At 38.9% G+C, this 18657-nt stretch overlaps 1 protein-coding gene across 4 annotated transcripts in view; it reads right to left on the bottom strand.

Annotated features, from left to right (window-relative positions):
• The window catches only part of NRG3 (neuregulin 3), a 1278837-nt gene that overhangs the window by 409393 nt on the left and 850787 nt on the right, over nt 1-18657 (bottom strand). The window lies entirely within an intron of this gene.

Genomic DNA, 18657 nt, shown 5'->3' with positions numbered 1-18657 from the left:
TTTTCCTGCTTTACTTCATGGCTCCAAGGAGGAATTGTTTGAGAAGACAAGGGAAAGAAGAGAAAGTTCTATTTTATTTTGTATTGTCCATATTGTTCCACTTTAAGTAACACTATGCATAGCTAGTCTATTGTTTCTTTCTTTTTTTTATTCAGTGAGAGGAGGGGAAATAGAGAGACAGACTCCCGCATGTGCCCTGGCCAGGATTCACCTAGCGAGACACTTACAAGGTGATGCTCTGCCCATCTGGAGCAATTGTTCCATTGCTTGGCAATTAAGCTATTTTTAGCATCGGAAGTGGGAGGCCACCCTTTCAGCTCAGCTCCTGGAGCCAACTGCTGGAACCAATCAAGCCATGGCTATGGGAGGAGAAGAGAGAGAGAGAGAGGTGAGGGGAGGGGTGGAGAAGTAGATGGTCATATCTCCTGTATGTCCTGACCAGGAATTGAACCCAGGACATTCACACACTGGGCCAATGCTCTACCACTGAGTAGTGGGCCAGGGCCTAGTCTATTGTTTCAAGGTGACCATTTTTAGTACAGATATGTGTGTGTGATATATGTAAGGAACAATTAAGGGACTATGAGAATGGGTTAAGATCAGCCAAAAAGGCATATTTTTCCCCACAAGAGGAAAGACCATGAATCCCATCTCAGCATAAAAGAAGCCTATTCTATTTATATGTATCTAATGGGAGGAGGCTTCTTCCGCCCTAGAGCCACCTCAGATGACAGAATAGGCTCCTTTCAGAGAGCAGTAACATCCAGAAGCTCTAGAATGGAAAGTATTTCTACAAAATCCAATACAACAAAAATAGATAGCACAGGACAAAAGCTCTTGAATTGTGGGTCACTGCAGTTTTAGGAATTTGGTCAAATTTGACTCCAGTTGATAAGGAGAGAAAAAGTTTCAAATGAGTTCTGACACAAGACAAATGTAAGAACTATGGGACAAAGGAGAAGGCAAGAGGCCAACCAAAGCTGCAGTGAGAGAACAAATTAGAGTCAAGGTCTGCATGTCTCAGACTGGCTCAGGGCTCTTGAACATAAAGCCATGTGGTGCAAGTTTTCTTGCATGTATTTTCAAATAATCTTAGGTTGATTACCTTGATACATTTCAATGGACCTGGAGATTATTTTCAAAGGTGTAAGTATCTGCCTGACCAGGTGATGGCGCAGTGGATAGAGTGTCGGACTGGGATGCCGAGGAACCAGGTTCGAGACCCCAAAGTTACCAGCTTGGGTGCGGGCTCATCTGGTTCGAGCAAGGGCTCACCAGCTTGGACCTAAGGTCGCTGGCTCGAGCAAGGGGTTATTCGGTCTGCTAAAGGCCTGCAGTCAAGAAAGCAGTCAATGAACAACTAAGGTGTCTCAATGCGCAACGAAAAACTAATGATTGATGCTTCTCAACTCTCCGTTCCTGTCTGTCTGTTCCTGTCTATCACTCTTTCTGACTCTCTCTCTCTCTCTGTCCCTGTAAAAAAAAAAAAAAAAAAAAAGTGTAAATATTCTTTCTATTTATTTTTGGTTAACAATAAATTTCTGAGTTCAAACCAACTCATTACAACCTATAAGACTCTATCCACCCTCCATACGCTCTGCATATTGAAGACAGATAACTAATAAAAAATGTGCTAATGTGATCTATGTACATTTAGTGGTTCTTTATGTTTCCTCCAAAGAATTATTTACTGATCAAAGTTTAGCCTTGTCTGTGGGAGAGGATATCAGACTGATTCCTGCCAGAATTCCTGAGTGTATTCCTCTAAAGAAATGATCATGGTGACGTCACGGAAATGGCGCCGTGATCAGCACGTCTGACAGATCTCCCCCAAATCTCAACAAATTTATCAACTAGAAACAGAAAAATCCATCCTCGGAGCATTCCGGAGTTCCACACACACTGAAGGCAAAAGGGCTGCTATCACTTGGAGCTAAGAGTGGGAAGGGAGCTGAGGGTGTGAAGGAAGCTAACTGCCGCACAGATGTTCGCTCAAGCCGAGGAGGAGGGAGTGCGCCTGTGGTGAGTCAACCCACACGAGCAACTGCCTGCCCACACTCGGGGAGCAACAGCCTGAGGCGCTGCAAGCAGCCACCAGCGTGCCCGCACCTCGGTCGGGGCGCACAGCGAGCTTCCGTGCACCGCGAGCGTCCCCAGCGGCCCGCGTACTGTGAGCGAGCGTTCCTAGCTGCCGGCGTGCCCAGAACACCCCATTTGCCCATGTGCCCAGAGCATCCCACTCGCCCGCGCACCCAGTGCACCCCAGCCGCCAGCAGCAAGTGGGAAGGGCGCCAAAGCGATCTTCCCTAGCCGAAGCTTCTCTCCGTGGGAGGGGCAACTCACCCAGCCATCCAAGCTAACAATCAAGCGTTGGGGGAGGGGCACGCGGGCAGCTTGCAAGCCTTTCTGGAGCACATCTACGAATCCAATCACTGAAATCAGCTTAACCCACAATCTGCACACCTCCCAACTGACCCACGGGGCTCTAATTGATAAAATCTCTCTCAGTTCAGCGATCCAAGACAAGAGGCGTGATACTTTTTAGTGCCTCTTGCTAAAGGGGCGGGGGCAAATTCTGATTGACAGAGCTTTCATACTCAGGGATATATGCTAACAAGAGGGACTTGGCAGATGTTAAGATCTGTACTGCAAGCAGCGACTAGTGCCTCTTCTTCCCAGCCAAAACAGGCTACAAAGTGTGGAAAGCCTGGGGAGAGTGGTTCCACTGAGTGCTAGGCACCGAACAGGCCTAGAGGCTTATTGAAAGTCACCTTGAGAACAATTGGCTCCCAGCCCTGCCTGATTACACTGCCGGCTCTGGCTGCCAGAGCCTTACCCAGAGCCCTGCACTGAGTGGGGATAGAGTGGTGATTTCCCAGCTCTTTGAGCTTCTTACTCCCCAGGCAGAGGCAGTGGCAGCCTCATAGCTGATCACCAGGCTGCTAACTCAGGAAGGGGAGACTAGGAGGCTCCGGGAAAGCAAACTCTCTAATTGTTGGATCCTGCAAATGCTAACAAGCCTTGACTACCAACAAGACTGAAGCCAACTATATGACATTGCCGTAGAATCTCATCAACTGCAAATCCCTACCTAAGTGTGACACAGGGGCAGAGCCTGGGGTACAGAGTCACTGACCAGGAAAAGGGAGAGAAAAGAAAAAAGGAAGAAGTTAACCTCTCAAAATCAGAAAAATCCACAGATTTTATAACTTGTTCCACTATTTTTTGTTTGTTTGTTTCTTTTATCCTCTTGCCTTTATTATTATTATTTCTATTTCCTCCACCTTGGTCCTTTTATTCTCTGCCCATCTTATTCTTCCCTTTTCTTGTACCACACTACCCATGAGTATTACATTTTATTTCTTTTCTTCGTCCTCGCTCTCCTTTAGGGTTACACTCCAAAACCCTTAACTCTCACTTTCTCTCCTTTTGTTTTTTTTTACTTCCTTTGTTTTTCCCCTTTTTCTTATTTCTCCCTTTCTTTTCATTTCTTCTTTTCTCCTTTTACTTTTCCTCCCATTCAATCGTCAATCACAAACAAATTATTTAATTTGGGACTCAATTTTTTTTTTTTTTGTGGCACTTTGGGTGCTTTTTACTTTGCTCATTAACTCATTAGCATTCCTCCCAACCCAGGGTCTACATTGTATTTAGACTTTGCTCCACTTAATACAACAGATTTATTTTCTTCTTTTTTCTGTTTCCCTCTTATCCCTCTCATTATATCTCTTGGTCGACAATCACTTACAAGCAAATCATTTTATAATGGACCAAGATTTTCTTTTTTTGCATTTTGTAGGTCCCTACTCCCTCTTTTGCCCCTTGAACACTTCCCCCCAACTCAGGCCCTCTGTTATAGGCAGTTTTTGTTCCATTTAGCATAATATAATTCACAGGTTATCATGATATTTCCTTAAGGAGAAGGGGATTGGAGGGGAAGAGCGGAAAGAAAAGAGGGGGAAATAATAAATTATTACTGTTTTTTTGTGGGTTTTTTTTATTTTCCCCTCAAATTTTTTTCCATTTTTTTATTCTTTTTACTTTTTATTCTTTATTAATTCTCATTAGTGCTATCAACAAGACCACCTTCAGATGCCAATAAGAAAAAGGAAATCGAATATTATGGATACAAAAGACAGGGAAGTAACACAAATAGATGTGGAGAAATCTATGGAGAAAACATTTAATATATTGGAAACCTTGGAGCTAAATGACAGAGAATTTAAAATAGAAATCCTAAAAATACTCAGAGATATACAAAAAAACACAGAAAGGCAATTTAGAGAGCTCAGAAAACAACTCAATGAACACAAAGAATATATTATGAAGGAAATTGAAACTATAAAAACAAATCAAACAGAAATGAAAAACTCAATTCACGAGCTGAAAAACAAGGTAACAAGCTTAGCTAATAGAACAGCCCAGATAGAAGGTAGGATTAGTGAAATAGAAGACAAGCAACTTGATGCACAACAGAGAGAAGAAGAAAGAGACTCAAAAATAAAAATAAAAAAATGAGAAAGCCCTACAGGAATTGTCTGACTCCATCAAAAAGAATAACATAAGAATAATAGGTATATCAGAGGGAGAAGAGAGAGAAAATGGAATGGAGAATATACTCAAACAAATAATAGATGAGAACTTCCCAAGCCTGTGGAAAGAACTAAAGCCTCAAATTCAAAAAGCAAACAGAACACCGAGTTTTCTTAACCACAACAAACCTACTTCAAGGCACATCATAATGAAGATGGCACAACCAACAACAAAGAAAAAATTCTCAAGGCAGCCAGGGAAAAGAAGAGTACAACATATAAAGGAAGGCCAATTAGATTATCATCAGATTTCTCAGCCAGAAACTCTACAAGCTAGAAGAGAGTGGACCCCAATATTTAAAGCCCTGAAAGAGAGGAACTTTCAGCCAAGAATACTATACCCATCAAAGCTATCCTTCAAGTATGAAGGAGATATAAAAACATTCACAAATACAGAGAAAATGAGGGAATTTATCATCAGAAAGCCCCCACTCCAGGAAATACTAAAGGGGGTTTTCCAACCAGATGCAAAAAACAAAACAAAACAAAACCACAAGTAACAGCTCTACCAAGAACACAATAAAACCAAATTTATACTGTGACAACAAAAGAAAAAAAAAGGGGGGGAGAGGATGGAGATTAACAATAGCAAAGGATGATGAAGCACAGAAACACTCATAAGATAGGGTACTACAATGAATATAGTAGGTACCTTTTCATTACTTAATGTTAACCACCCGAAAAAACCACCACAGAAACACATGACTTAAAAAAGGTAACAACAGAGGAAAGAAGTATGGAATACAAACAAACAAAAACAAATGATAGAAAAACAAAAGAGAAGAATCAAACAAGATACAAAACTAACAGAAAGCAATTTATAAAATGGCAATAGGGAACCCACAAGTGTTAATAATTACACTAAATGTAAATGGATTAAACTTACCAATAAAAAGACACAGAGTAGCAGAATGGATTAAAAAAGAAAATCCAACTGTATGCTGCCTACAAGAAACATATCTAAGCAACAAGGATAAAAACAAATTCAAAGTGAAAGGCTGGAAAACAATACTCCAAGCAAATAGCATCCAAAAAAAAGCAGACGTAGCAATACTCATATCTAATAAGGCTGACTACAAGATGCAAAAAGTACTCAGAGATAAAAATGGCCATTTCATAATGGCTAAGGGGACACTGAATCAAGAGGACATAACAATCCATAATATATATGCACCAAACCAAGGAACTCCAAGATATATAAGACAGCTACTTATTGACCTAAAAACAAAAACTGACAAAAATACAATCATACTTGGAGATCTCAATACATCGCTGACAGCTCTAGATTGGTCATCCAAACAGAGAATCAATAAAGATATATTGGCCTTAAACAAAACACTAGAGCACCTGGATATGATAGACATCTACAGGACACTTCATCCCAAAGCGACAGAGTATACATTTTTCTCTAGTGTACATGGAACATTCTCAAGAATTGACCACATGTTGGGCCACAAAGACAATATCAGCAAATTTAGAAAAATTGAAATTGTACCAAGCATATTTTCTGATCATAAAGCCTTGAAACTAGAATTCAACTGCAAAAAAGAGGAGAAAAAACCCACAAAAATGTGGAAACTAAACAACATACTTTTAAAAAAATGAATGGATCAAAGAAGAAATAAGCGCAGAGATCAAAACATATATATAGACAAATGAAAATGACAATATGACATATCAGAATCTCCGGGATACAGCAAGAGCAGTAATAAGAGGAAAGTTAATATCACTTCAGGCCTATATGAACAAAGAGAGAGCCCAAGTGAACCACTTAACTTCACATCTTAAGGAACTAGAAAAAGAAGAACAAAGACAACCCAAAACCAGCCAAAGAAAGGATATAATAAAAATCAGAGCAGAAATAAATGAAATAGAGAACAGACAAACTATAGAAAAAATTAATAAAACAAGGAGCTGGTTCTTTGAAAAGATCAACAAAATTGACAAACCCTTGGCAAGGCTCACCAAGGAAAAAAGGCACAGGACTCATATAAATAAAATCCAAAATGAAAGATGAGAAATCACCACAGACATCATAGATATATAAAGAATCATTGTAGAATACTATGAAACACTATATGCCATCAAATTCAACAATCTAGAAGAAATGGATAAATTTCTGGAACAATACAACCTTCCTAACCTGAGTCATGAAGAAGCAGAAAGCCTAAACAGACCAATTAGCAGGGAGGAAATAGAAAAAACTATTAAAAACCTCCCCAAAAATAAAAGTCCAGGCCCAGACGGTTATACTAATGAATTCTATCAAACATTCAAAGAAGACTTGGTTCCTATTCTACTCAAAGTCTTCCAAAAAATTGAAGAAGAAGCAATACTTCCAAACACATTTAATGAGGCCAACATAACCCTCATACCGAAACCTGGCAAGGACAGCACAAAGAAAGAAAACTACAGACCAATATCTCTAATGAATACAGATGCTAAAATACTAAACAAAATACTGGCAAAATCGAATACAACAACATATTAAAAAAATAATACATCATGATCAAGTAGGATTCATTCCAGAATCTCAAGGATGGTTCAACATAAGTAAAACAGTTAACGTAATACACCATATCAACAAAACAAAGAACAAAAACCACATGATCTTATCAATAGATGCAGAAAAGACATTCAATAAAATACAACACACCTTTATGTTTAAGACACTCAACAAAATGGGTATAGAAGGAAAATATCTCAATATAATAAAGGCCATATATGATAAACCATCAGCCAACATCATATTAAATGGCATAAAACTGAGGACTTTCCACCTTAAATCAGGAACAAGAGAGGGTTGTCTACTCTCTCCATTCTTATTTAACGTGGTGCTAGAAGTTCTAACCACAGCAATCATACAAGAGAAAGAAATAAAAGGCACCCATGTCGGAAAAGAAGAAGTAAAGGTATCACTTTTTGTAGATGATATGATCCTATACATCGAAAACCCAAAGGACTCCACAAAAAGATTACTAGAAACAAAAAGCCAATATAGTAAGGTTGTAGGATACAAAATTAACATACAAAAGTCCATAGCCTTTCTATATGCCAACAATGAAATATTAGAAAACGAACTCAAAAGAATAATCCCCTTCACAATTGCAACAAAAAAAATAAAATACCTAGGAATAAACATAACAAAGAATGTAAAGGACCTATATAACGAAAACTACAAAGCATTGTTAAGAGAAATTAAAAAAGACACAATGAAATGGAAAAATATTCCTTGTTCTTGGATAGGAAGAATAAATATAATCAAAATGGCCATATTACCCAAAGCAATTTATAAATTTAATGCAATTCCCATCAAAATTCCTATGACATTTTTTAAAGAAATGGAACAAAAAATCATCAGATTTATATGGAACTACAAAAAACCCCGAATAGCCAAAGCAATCCTAAGGAAAAAGAATGAATCTGGGGGCATTACAATATCTGACTTCAAACTATATTATAGGGCCAGGACAATCAAAACAGCATGGTATTGGCAGAAAAATAAACACTCAGACCAATGGAACAGAATAGAAAGTCCAAAAATAAAACCATATATGGACGGTCAAATAATTTTTTGATAAAGGGGACAACAACACACAATGGAGAAAAGAAAGCCTCTTCAACAAATGGTGTTGGGAAAACTGGAAAGCCACATGCAAAAGAATGAAACTCGACTACAGCTTGACCCTGTGTACTAAAATTAATTCAAAGTGGATCAAAGACCTAAATATAAGACCTGAAACAATAAAGTACATAGAGGAAGACATAGGTACTAAACTCATGGACCTGGGTTTTAAAGGTTTTTTTTTTTAATTAATTAATTAATTTATTTATTCATTATTAGAGAGGAGAAACAGAGGGAGAGAGAGGAGAGAGAGACAGAGAGAGAGAAGGGGGGAGGAACTGGAAGCATCAACTCCCATATGTGCCTTGACCAGGCAAGCCCAGGGTTTTGAACTGGCGATCTCAGCATTTCCAGGTAGATGCTTTCTCCACTGCGCCACCACAGGTCAGGCCATGGACCTGGGTTTTAAAGAACATTTTATGAACTTGACTCCAAAGGCAAGAGAAGTGAAGGCAAAGATAAATGAATGGGACTACATCGGACTAAAAAGTTTTTGCTCAACAAGAGAAACTGACATCAAAATAAACAGACAGCCAACTAAATGGGAAATGATATTTTCAAACAACAGCTCAGATAAGGGCTAATATCCAAAATATACAAAGAACTCATAAAACTCAACAACAAAAAAACAAACAATCCAATAAAAAAAAACAATCCAATAAAAAAATAAATGGGAAAAAGACATGAACAGACACTTCTCCCAGGAGGAAATACAAATGGCCAACAGATATATGAAAAGATGCTCTTCTTCATTAGTTATTAGAGAAATGCAAATCAAAACTACAATTAGATACCACCTCACCCCAGTTAGATTAGCTATTATCAACAAGACGGGTAATAGGAAGTGTTGGAGAGGCTGCGGAGAAAAGGGAATTCTCATTCACTGCTGGTGGGACTGTAAAGTGGTGCAGCCATTGTAGAGGAAAGTATGGTGGTTCCTCAAAAAACTGAAAATAGAACTACCTTATGACCCAGCAATCCCTCTACTGGGTATATACCCCAAAAACTCAGAAACATTGATACGTAAAGACACATGTAGCCCCATGTTCATTGCAGCACTGTTCACAGTGGCCAAGACATGGAAACAACCAAAAAGCCCCTCAATAGAAGACTGGATAAAGAAGATGTGGCACATATACTCTATGGAATACTACTCGGCCATAAGAAATGATGACTTCGGATCATTTACAACAAAATGGTGGGATCTTGATAATATTATACGGAGTGAAATAAGTAAATCAGAAAGAAACAAGAACTACATGACTCCATATATTGGTGGGACATAAAAATGAGACTAAGAGACATGGACAAGAGTGTGGTGGTTACCAGCAGTGGGGGGAGGGAGGATGCAGGATGGAAGGAGGGAGAGGTTTGGGGGGAGGGGGAGGGGCACAAAGAAAACTAGATAGAGGGTGACAGAAGACAATCTGACTCTGGGCGATGGGTATGCAACATAATTGAATGACAATATAACCTAGACATGTTTTCTTTGAATATATGTACCCTGATTTTTAATGTCACCCCATTAACATTAATACAAATTTATTTAAAAAAAAAAAGAAATGATCATATAGTGAGGGTAAGCTTTGATTTTCTTTTAGGTCCATACCATAGAATCTCTAAAAATATTTTAAAAGCCTGTTTGAGTGGCACTTTTTATATACATCCCCAAACGTATCTTGAAATTAGATGTGCTATTTTAAATCATCTGTAAGTATGTGAAGGTCACAAAAAGAATAATAAAGGGACTTCACAATTTCTTTATTTATGTATAACACATACATACATACTTATGTGTATTCATACATAACTACAATTGGACATATACATTGCTAAGCTTTGCTTTGCATCTTGTTCTTGCTTTTAACTCTCCCCATCCTGTTTTAAATCAATCATCCAATCATGGCTGAACACACCACCCAATGCACTTCCCCCAAAGATAAATAACCTCATCATTACCTAGGGTGCAGTTCTTTTTTGGGTAAACCCGTCTATAATTTGGAGGAACTTACCTGACTCTTGGTCCATTACTCAGATGTTCCAACACCAAAGAGCCATACTGCTAATGCTTTGTTGACCAACTGAATTTTATGACCCATTCTCTATTTGTGCCCAAGGTCTGCTCACTGGAATATGCTTTTGGACCAGAGTTTTTAGTGTCTTTCTTATAATCTGACTGGAAATCCAGGCCTTTTTTCTAGGATGGGGCTCCTGCATTTTTCTTGCCAGTTCTCTCTTTATAAGTTAGGGTAACACTCACCAAATTTTATTTGGCTAAAATAAGCTAATGAGATTCTCTATGAATTTGACCTATGGTCAAGTGAATTTGAGAAACATTTACCACTACAGATTCCTCTTGGAAACTCACAGTACATGTTTGTATATCAACTAGTCCACATAGCCCTTCTCCAAACCTTGACGATAGCCACCATTTTCCTAAGAACATCTGTGGAAAGAATTTTCCATGAACAGAGTTTGGATAAACTGGTAGAGAGCCCTATTCCTTTGTAATGCCAGCCGGCTGACATGCTCCCGAATCTAGACATCTGAGTGTTTCCACCTCCAGATTTCTAGGCCACACATTAAACCTTTGATGAACCTCACTGATACAAGTGATCTCTGTGAAATGCTTCTATCTCTGCAATTCTCACTCTCTAAGTAATGGTTAATTGTGCTAAATTGGCCTGCTTTTCCATCCTCCCAACTCTATTACAATATTTGGGTTTTGTGTTGGGCTACTGCACTTAGTCCATAAATTTGTGATGATGCCATACAACTTAACCTACAGGGTTAGCTCTGTAAAAGAAGTTGTATAAAGATGTGATGTTTAGAGCCACAGTATCCACCTTATGACCACGATTTGACAAGTCTGTGGATGAAAGAGTGAAAAATGAAAGAAGCCTGAAAACTTGATGACATTGATACGCCACTTCATTAAAGACAAAATCACCTGCATCCAGATATCTCAGACAGAGGTTGTCTGGTGTTGCAGCCCAAAGAATTTCTAAACAGTTTAAGTTTCCACCCAAGAACAATGCAGAGAGGAAGAACTGAACGAATAGGTATTAAATGAATCATTCATAATCATCAAGAAGAGAAGTAATGTCAAAGATTCAACAAAATAAATAATGACAATGTAAGTGGGTAAGGGCAGATAACTTACAATAGCATGATTCAAAAGTACTTTTGGGTACATAAAATGTGCCAGCTGCTCTACTAACTGCTACACAGAGAGGAAAGTAATCTAATAGTACATAATCTATCTCTTTTAAGAAGCTCACTACACTACTTAACAAACAGAAACAAAGAATAAAACAGCAACATGATATGAGTCATAAAGGAAATTTTTGCCAAGGAATAGTTCATAGAAAGTACAACAATGGGATATTTAAACTGACCTTTGAAATATCAGTGTTCCCAATAAGAGAAAGTGTGATGGTTAAGAGGAACTTAGTTTGAAAAGAGCACTTCAGCGTAAGAGAAAAACAAGGAGGTATAAAGCCTTGAACTCCCTAATACAGAACTTAGTGTATAACAGACACTAAACTTCTGGGTAGAAGTAATTTTCATCAAGGAACTTCTTTTTGTTTTTTAACTCGATTCTTTGCTATGTGCAATAATATTCCACAGGAAGAAACACACACTGAAAAATGTAGGATCATAAGGACCACTGATGGATTGGGTGCAAAACGTTACATACTGATGAATTGATGGATTGCAAATTATAAAATAGAGCAAAATGTTATCTACAGCGGAGTGTGAGTAAGAGTATTTGAATACTCTTAGAGATATTTTTATTTTTGTACATATCAATGTGTTTGAACTTATTCCCAAAATAAATGTGAAAAACAACAGAAAAAACAAAAACACAAAACTGAAACACTGTCAGGGAGGCATGGGGCTACCTTGCCTTACGGGAATATAAACTCTAACAGGAAACTCTTAGCCAATGTGAAAATCAGTGTGAAATATTAACCATCCTATTCATAGAGACTAGAGAACAAGCTGAAGGCATCTGATGATGTCCACAGTCAAAAGCTGAAGGGGAGTTAAACATCATTTTTAAAATCCATCTCAATGATAATGTAAATTCCATCATTATCTTGAGATTGTGGAGAACTCATTCACATACTGTTTATACCTGGAGAGCACATATCCAATAATTCCATTACTAGTGGTACAGTTTAAGGAATAAAAAAGAGATTTTTGAACAAAAACGACTGGCTAGGTTTTTTTTCCACGGTAAAAATAATGGAAGCAAACCTCCTTGAATAATACCGGAAAGAAGTGAGAATGAATTAATGTTTATCTAGTTAAGGAATAGTATATAGTTATTAAAATTGTACTTTTAAAGGGCTTATAATAACCAAGAGAAATATTTTAGATTCATATAAAAACTAAATATTTAACACTTGATATTAAAACATGTTCAACTAAAATTTCTTACTCCCCAAATCAGTCGTGGGACAACTAGCCCAAGGATAAACAGTTGTTCTGTTTGGATGATAAGGCTAAACCTGACATATGCTCTTCCTACTTCTCTTTATTACCAAATGCCTTATGTGTTTCTCTCCTATATTTGTTTAGAAAAGAAAAAAAGAGTGGTATGAAATTGTTCCTCTTGTCCCATCCTGCCCACGGTGGTCTAGCTCTCCACCAGGTTTATAGATTATTAGTCTTTAAAATCACTCCTTAATTTGCTTTTAGTTGACTTTTTAGTGTATTGCCCTTCTCACTTTCTTATTCCTAATTGATTTGATATTTGAAGTTCAAAACCTCTGGTTGAGACAGGCACTGGAACAGGCTCTTCTTTTGACTCTCGGCCTTTGCGCTCGGCACAGGAATGCCACGCTCCCCTGGGCTGAGGACTGGCTGCGGGCAGCTGCCTCTGCCTAGTTTTTGGGTGGGGGCTGGTGAAGAGGGTGAGATGTGGTGCGGGTTCTGTGGGTTGCCTTTGATGGCATTCCCCTAGAATTGTGCAACAGCACATCCTGCACTGGGACAGCTGCTTAAGAACCTTAGACCCCAATTCTCTTCACTGAACTAAAGGGGAAATTAGATTCAGATTACCTAGAAGACAAAACTTGACTGATACTGATAATTTTGTTTTATTCTATTTTCTGTGTCCATTAGCAAGCCTCTCCTCATGGATTCCCTCACTTTCAAATGTGATCAGTCATAAATACATTTCTACTACTCCCAGTATTTAAGTCCCACAGTATAATGCAATTATGGTAAAGAGGAAATTTTAACAGCCACTTTTTCCTCCATCTGGATGGAGCAGCTCTTTGCAAATAACCAATGAGGGATAGCTCAACTAACCCTTCACCAGCTCTAGCATTTATCCATAGTAGAGAACTCAGTACCTCAGGATGATACCTAATTTAAGAGCAGTTGTCTTGCAATATTCTATTTGTAGATGAAGATCTATGCCTCCTATTTGTTCTGCTCACTGATGACTATTTCACCTAAGGAATGACATACTCACAACACTCCATCTTTTGTACTGACCAGATTTGTATCTATAGATTTTGCAGCTTGTTTATTTACTTGTTTATTTTTTAATATAATTTATTTATTTTTATTCAATGAGAGGAGAGGAGGCTGAGAGACAGGCTCCTGCATGTACCCCAACTGGGATCCACCTGGCAAGCCCACTAGGGAGTGATGCTCTGACCATCTGGGACATTGCTCCATTGCTCAGCAACCAAGCTCTTCTTAACACCTGAGGCAGAGGCCATGAAGCCATCCTCAGCATCTGGGGCCAACTCACTCCAATCGAACCATGGCTGCAGGAGGGAGACAGACAGATAGAAAGAGAAAGAAAGAGAGAGAGAGAAGCAAGACGGGGAGAGATGGAGAAGCAGATAGGTGCTTCTCCTGTGTGCCTTGACCCAGAATTGAACATGGGACACCCACATGCCAGGCTGATGCTCTATGACTGAGCTAACCAGCCAGGGCTTATTTATTTATTATTATTATTATTATTATTTTGGTCTTACAGATTGAAACCATTTATACAGGTTAAGACACTATTTTCAGAAGGCAACATTAAAATACACACATTACTCCATTTATTTTTATATTTCTGTCTCCAATTTCCTAGAATAAAGACCAAGAAAATTTACTCAATTCAGAATCATGTGAATTAAGGAATTGACTATGAGGAGAATTACAGATATTTTCCATAAAGTCCCTAGGTTGGAAGCAATTTTATAGGTTTGTCATTCTGAGTTTCCATTTAACATTCCCAGAGAAAGGAGGTCATCCTGGACTAATCTCTTGAGCATTCTTCCCTAATGTTATATGTATGCTAACTGCTTTATCATTCAGTATTTTTATTCTCTCAATTCTTAAAACAAAAAAATATACTATTGGCCTCATTAAGCACATTCAGAGAGGATGCGGAACATCATGGAAAGAGCAGAGGCAGAAGGGTCGAGCTCAGTATCAAGCGTTGCACATAAAACCCTTGTGCTTTTTCCAGTCCATTTCATGACTGTTTTATATTCCTAATATTGAGCCAATATTTCCCTGGTTTCTTCCACAAAATAAGTCTAATCCTCCTCCCATATAAAAGTTGTTAAAATCATCAAACACAGTGGTAAATTATATAGCCAAACAGTCACTTATACTCCCATTTCCTTAACTATTCCCAAAATGACAGCGATTCCAGCCCCTGCTCTGCCCTGGGTCAGCACGTCTGCGTGCTGTCCAGAGGTGCCGCCAACTCCACCAGATGCTGCACATGAATTTGAAGCAGTATGTATGTGGAACCACTTTTTTCCTGCAACAATGTTCGTATTCACACTTATCTTTGCTGTGGGCAGTGGCCTCACCCCTGTGGTGATGGCATCTCCTCTGGGTGAGGACCATCAACAGCAGCCCCACCTGATTTGGGCTAAGATCATCCAGAGATAACCTAGAAGTGACTTTTGAGGCATAGTTTGAGGGATGGATAAAATTTAATAGTAGTACAAAAAGGGGTGTGTGAGAGTATTGATTGGGCACTTGTGTTAGAATACTTTCAAGCGCTGGATACTGTTGGTTGGCCTCTCTGAAGAAGAAAGGCAGACATTGTGAATGTTCTGATAAAGAGCTTTTAAAAGATTCTCTTAGTATATAATGATTTGAATATGTGATAAATTTTATCATTTTGATTCCAAGAATTTGCATGTTATCTTGCTTCAAATTGTATGGGGTTTTCCCCCACTGTATTACCTTAATATTCATTTTATTTTTTCTACAGTAAAAATAAACCAATGTAATTTTTTTCCTGTCCTTACTTTTCGTACTGTTGACTTCATGCAGTCAAGATGCAATTTACAACCACTTCGTTTAAATGCCAAGTTTGCCCAAAATTGATTCCCAGTAATTTTGTGAAATTACTACTGGGCATGGAGGGTGCAAAGGCTCAAATAACCAACATTTTTCTTTAAGTGATTAAAATGGAGAAGTCAGGCATTGTCAGCCTCCATGCCTTGAGGATGGCACTGAGCATGTGCAGAGGGGCACGGGGCTGCCAGTGCATGTGGAGGCAAAGCCTGGCTCCAGTGACAGAGTCATCATAAAGGACTACTGGGGCTTCCCAGTTTAGTTTTGTCATCTTTCCAAAACCAGCCAGAACTTTCGTCAGGGGCAGCCGTAGCAAAGTACAACCACAGTAGACCTATTTAAACTGCAGAGACCAGCAATATGATTAAAGAGTAACTAAATCAATCTATAAATTGTCTTCTGTAATTCTCAAGATAGCTGACAATAAAAGTGAATGTATGGAATAGGACAAGCCAGAGCAGAATGCAACTGTGCCAAGCAGCTGGTACAGCGGATCTCAGGGGTCAGCTTCGCGTCTGATGGGGAGCTTCCTGACATTGCCAGAACCCGGAAAAAAAGAGGCTCAGGAAATGGACACGAGAAGGCCTTTATTCTTGGCCATCACAGATCAGGACTTGGGTGATGTAAAGTCAATTGGATGATGTAAAAAATCAGTATTCTGGGAATAAACAGATTTACAAGTTATTCTGTGTGGGTGGGTGAAGAGGTGACTCAAGCACTGGTTGGAGGTAAGGGTCCAACTGAATTACTTATTACCCCTTATAACTCTTTTCATCTAAAGTGAATGTTTATTTTGTTTGATTTTTTGTAACAGAGACAGAGAGAGACAGAGAGAGAGACAGGGACTGACAGACAGGAAGGGAAAAAGATGTGAAGCATCAATTCTTTCTCGTGGCACCTTAGTTGTTCATTGACTGCTTTCTCATATGTGCCTTGATGTGGGGGGCTACAACAGAGTGAGTGATCCCTTGATCAAGCCAGTGACCTTGGGCTCAAGCTGGTGAGCCTTGATCAAACCAGATGAGCCCGCACTCAAGCTGGCAACCTCGGAGTTTCGAACCTGGATCCTCCGCATCCCAATCCAATGCTCTATCCACTATGCCACCGCCTGGTCAGGCTAAAGTCAATGTTCTTTACTCAAGTTAATTCACATTTAAAGACAAAAGAGTTTTCTAAATGACCCATATGCGTGGGGATATTTCCTGTTTTCCTGCCTTGTTTAGTAGATATTTGGTCCTGACTAAAACATCCGCTGAGACATTTGGTCCTTGCCAAAATGTCCCTGATAGTTGGTCCCTGACATCTGCTATTACCAGTTAGGCTACCCAGGCAAGAAGGGTGATTGGCAATAGAGCCACAACACAATTTTTAAACCCAGAACACACGGTAGCATTTTAGTGAATTAAAAGTATAAATAATATGAAGGGTTACTTGAGACCAGCAAAGATTTCTAAGCATGAATGTTTTTGACATGGCCAAATTTCAGGGACATTTTGGAGAGGACTGAGTATGTCCATAATCATTTTGGACAGGACCAAATATCAAGGACCTTTTGATGTTAACCAAATATCTCAGGGGATGTTTTAGACAGGACCAAATATCTGCAAGGCCTGCTTGCACACTCTCTTCAGTAATGATGGATTTGATGTGTGATTTCAGTTCAGACCACCAGCCAGATTCAGAACAGCCTTATGGTCAGTATGGAGGCTTTAGTGGGTTCTAACCTTTCCAGGGGCACACTCAGATTTCCATCATTCGCAGAGCCCATCCCGTTAGTAGGTTACCACAGGGGTCTCATACTCCTCTTTCTCTCTCAGGCCTTCACAGCTTGAATAACCTCAAAAAGAAAACTGCAAAAGTCCATCAAAATATCTAATCACTTAGGGTGGTGAACACCCAACACAATACAATATACAGACAATATATTATTGAATAATACACTTGAAACATACAATTTTATTAACAAAGGTCATCCCAATAAATTCAGTAAAAATTAAAAAAATAAAAAGCTCTCCTTGATCTCCCCAAAATAGTTAATCAATCAACAAATATTGATTAATCATTTACAACTAGCAAGGATCCCCTTTTCAATTAGCTCATTCACAGTGAGATTAGAGTCAGTCAACCACTGAGGGTGGGCTGAGTGAATTGGTGAGAATGTGGGTCCCTCACTGTAGATCCCATCAGCCTCAATGATACCAATGTCTCCATCTACACAAGTCATCAGACTCAGTTCAATCAGCAAGATGGTATAGGAAAGCCCTGTGAACAGCAGAATGCAGAGTCCAATCCAGTTCGCTGTGCAAGGGTATTTATCATGCTTCAGGAAACCCATCATTTCCAGTGTATGTTTGACAACTTATATTTTTTCTCTCCTTCCTATCTTCTGGGCCCAAACATATCATAAGAAGAAAAAGTTAAAATGCACATTTGCATTGTCCCCTTTTGCATCAGAGTGGCTCTTACAGTGATGACACATTTCACCATTTATACATATTGCCACCCTATTAACCAACATTCGGTATGTTTTCTTTCTTCATTTGGAAATGCTTTGGACATGCCACACATCTGCCACCCACTCAGATAAGACTGAGGAGGAATGGTGAGACTGCTGGTGCATGAAATCTAGCTGAATGACTCAGAACGTTTCCATTTACATCCGTTCTGGTTTGCAAAGCCAGACAGATGGAAAACAAGGGCAGAGGTGGAAATAGTCTCTAAAGTGCCCATGCAAAGCTGAGCCCTGCATGAAGAACTGCCTCATACTAAATGTTTGATTACAAGAATGCAATGTCATGCTTTATAAAAATTATTTTTAAACACTCATTTTTTCCTGCATTTCTATGAAGGCCATATTGATTAGACTCTCACATAAACCAGCTTGGTAATAGGATAGTTATTTGTGTATTCAATTGAATTCTGGATAGTAGAGGCATTGTTCTTTGTAGCAAACGGTTATTAAAGATTAGGAATGAATTATTTTTAAAAAATTTAAAGGAGGATAAGGAATAGAAACGTGCATGGTTTCATATATCATACAAAACTCTTTCCTCCACTTCCTGGCCATGAGAGAAAATATTCACCTGGAGAGCCACGTGCTCCTAA

Source organism: Saccopteryx bilineata, chromosome 9 (genome assembly GCF_036850765.1).
Source record: "Saccopteryx bilineata isolate mSacBil1 chromosome 9, mSacBil1_pri_phased_curated, whole genome shotgun sequence".
Taxonomy (NCBI): Eukaryota; Metazoa; Chordata; class Mammalia; order Chiroptera; family Emballonuridae; genus Saccopteryx; species Saccopteryx bilineata.
Note: the sequence above shows the minus strand (reverse complement) of the source record. Positions and strands in the feature narration are given on the sequence as shown.